Below are 3548 nucleotides of genomic sequence, written 5' to 3' on the forward strand. Positions count from 1 at the left end.
AGGCAAGCCTTAACAGCATGTGGAATAAACCTCTAAAATCTTTCTAAGGAAGGAAGTGTGGAGCTAGACTAGACATTGGAAGCAGGAGTTATAAACCTATGTACCTGCCCTATCTGCAGTTCTCATTAGTCATCCAATTTTGAGCAAGCCACTTCACCTCTTTAGACATCAGTCTTCTCAAGAATCAAAATGAGGGGGGTGCTTGCTTCAACCACACATATGCTAAAATTGAAAGGATACAGAGAAGATTAGCATGGCCCCTGTGCAAGAAATGACGTACAAATTCATGAAGAGTTCCATACTTTTGATGAACCTAGAGTCTATTATACAGAATGAAGTAAGTCAGAAAGAAGAAAAACAGCTATAATTTACTAACACATATGTGTGAAATCTAGAAAGATGGTACTGATGTACCTCTTTGCAGAGCAGCAATGGAGACACAGACATAGTGAACAAACTTATGGACAAGGCTGGTGATGGGGGGAGGAGAGAGAGGGTGGGATGTATAGAAAGGGTGGTGTGGAAACGTACATTACCATATGTAAAATACACAGTCAATGGGAATTTGCTGCATGGTTCAGAGAACTCAAACCAAGGCTCAGTAACAACATAGAGGGGTGGGATGGAAAGGGAGGTGGGAGGGATGTTCAAGTGGGAGGTGACATGGGTAAACCTATGGCTGATTCATGTTGATGTTTGGTAGAAACCAGCACAATAGTGTAAAGCAATTATCCTTTAATTAAAAATTAATAAATTTTTTAAAAAGAAGACAGCCATTTTCTAAATTCTAGAATTCTACCATTCCATAGGAAGATTGGATATAGGAACCGAATCTTAGCTCAGGCAATGCAAACCCTTAGGATCTGGCAGTCTGTTTTTGTCCCTCTTTCTATTCTTTTTCAATTATATTTCCTTTCTGACTCCCCATTACTTTCCTTTCCTTTCTGGAAAATTCTTTTTCCTTAATTTTGTCACCATTGTTTCTACTTTCTCAATTTTAACTTTAAAAATTTTTCACTCTGTTTTCAGAAAAGGAAAAAAAAGTACTGATGTTCTAATCCTCATCCAACTAAACACCATGCCATACTCAATCCATTCTTAGGGAAAGTTCAGTTAATTATAGAGATGGCATCCAAAGAGGCTGAGTGGCTGAACATCTACATAGGAAAGAACTGGGTAGGTGCACACCTCTGTTCTCCACTTCTTGTCCCCATTTCTGAAATCTGCCATTGGGGGTATGGAGAACAGTGGGAAGTGGGATATTCAAGCCCCCTTGGGCTTCCCTGGTAGCTCAGTTGGTAAAGAATCTGCCTGCAATGTGGGAGACCATGGTTTGATTCCTGGGCCAGGAAGATCTGCTGGAGAAGGGACAGGCTACCCACTCCAGTATTCTTGGTCTTCCCTGGTGATTCAGCTGGTAAAGAATCTGCCTGCAGTGGGATCAACCTGGGCTCAATCCCAGGATTGGGAAGATACCCTGGAGAAGGGAACAGCTACCGACTTCAGTATTCTGGCCTGAGAAATTCCATGGAGTGTATAGTCCATGGGGTCGCACAGAGACACAACTGAGCAACTTTCACTTTCAAGTCTCCTTATTTCTTCCCTCAAATGATTAACTGATCCTTTCTCTTTTGTTGTTTTCTCAAATCTCTGACATGGTCCTCCTAACTTGAATGACTCCACTTGGCTCAAGCTGGTCCCTTTCACTTAATCTTCTCTGACATCCACCTTGCACATCACTGCCAGGCTAATCATAAAACTGTATCTAGAGTTGTCATTTGCTCAAAAATCTACAGTGGCTTTCTGTTATCTTTGGCCTTGGTTACAAATTCTCCTGTTTGGCTTTCCAGGCCATTGATTATCTGATAGTATGATAGTATGATACTTTATTTCCCAGCCTTCCCCACCAGGTTTTTTAACAGCTCACTTCCTTTCATACATGCTGCTCTTATTCCCAGTCCTTTGCCATTGCCCACACTATTTTTTCATCATTTGTAAGAATGTCTCTCCCCACCCCTGTCTACCCAGAAATTTTTGTCTCCTACATAAAGCTTACTTCAGATAATATAGATTTTCCTCCTAATATCTTAAAGCCTATAAAATCAACTCTATACAGTTCAGTATTTAATTTTTTAGTATTTGTGTTTTGTTTTCCCAGCTAGATTATAAACTCTTTTAGGAATGTGAACTTAAATTTTCCAGTTTATAACACCACATGCAAATGAAAGATTCCATGATTATTTTTAGAACCAAAAATGTTTCAGTGTGTTCACTGACCTACGTATTCAAGCCCCTGGAATTAACTGAGCACACATAAGTATCTAGTGTCATCTGCGGTATGCCATGACTCTGAAAAATTATTCTTAGTATTGACAGGAGACACTGAGTCCCAGTTCAGTCTCAGTCATGTCTGACTCTTTGCAACCCCATGGACTGCAGCACGCCAGGCTTCTCTGTCCATCACCAACTCCTAGAGCATGCTCAAACTCATGTCCATCTAGTCGGTGGTACCATCCAACCATCTTATCCTGTGTCATCTCCTACTCCTTCTGCCTTCAATCTTTCCCAGCATCTGGGTCTTTTCCAATGAGTCAGTTCTTTACATCAGGTGGCCAAAGTATTGGAGTTTCAGCTTTCACATCAGTCCTTCCAATGAATATTCGGGACTGATTTCCTTTCGGATTGACTAGTTGGATCTCCTTGCAGTCCAAGGGACTCTCAAGAGTCTCCTCCAATACCACAGTTCAAAAGCATCAATTCTTCAATGCTCAGTTTTATGGTCCAACTCTCACATCCATACATGACTACTTGGAATACCATAGCTTTGACTAAATAGACCTTTGTTGGCAAAATAATGTCTCTGCTTTTTAATATGCTGTCTAGGTTGGTCATAGTTTTTCTTCCAAGGAGCAAGCATCTTTTAATTTCATGCCTGCAGTCACCATCTGTAGTGATTTTGGAGCCCAAGAAAATAAAGTCTGTCACTGTTTACATTGTTTCCCCATCTATTTGCCATGAAGGAATGGGACTGGATACCATGATCTTTGTTTTCTAAATGTTGAATTTTAAGCCAGCTTTTTCACTCTCCTCTTTCACTTTCATTAAGAGGCTCTTTAATTCCTCTTTGCTTTCTGCCACTTATGGTGGTGTCATCTGCATATCTGAGATTATTGATATTTCTCCTGGTAATCTTGATTCCAGCTTGTGCTTCATCCAGTATGGCCTTTTGCATGATGTACTCTGCATATAAGTTAAGTAAGCAAGATGATAATATACAGCCTTGATGTACTCCTTTCCCAATTTGGAAACAGTTCATTGTTCCATGTCCGGTTCTAACTGTTGCTTCTTGATCTGCATACAGATTTCTCAGGAGGCAGGTCAGGTGGTCTGGTATTCCCATCTCTTTAAGAATTTTCCACAGTTGTGATCCACACAAAGGCTTTAATGTAGTCGATGAAGCAGAAGTAGATGTTTTTCTGGAATTCTCTTGCTTTTTCTATGATCCAGCAGATGTTGGCAACATGATCTCTGGTTCCTCTGACTTTTAA

At 40.4% G+C, this 3548-nt stretch overlaps 1 non-coding gene across 1 annotated transcript; it reads left to right on the top strand.

Annotated features, from left to right (window-relative positions):
- The first annotated feature begins 200 nt into the window (after positions 1-200).
- On the top strand, positions 201-306 carry LOC122454701. The gene has a single exon (XR_006273506.1). It is a non-coding gene; the product is annotated as a U6 spliceosomal RNA (small nuclear RNA).
- The last annotated feature ends 3242 nt before the right edge of the window (positions 307-3548 follow it).

The sequence above is a fragment of the Cervus canadensis genome, chromosome 16, assembly GCF_019320065.1.
Source record: "Cervus canadensis isolate Bull #8, Minnesota chromosome 16, ASM1932006v1, whole genome shotgun sequence".
Taxonomy (NCBI): domain Eukaryota; kingdom Metazoa; phylum Chordata; class Mammalia; order Artiodactyla; family Cervidae; genus Cervus; species Cervus canadensis.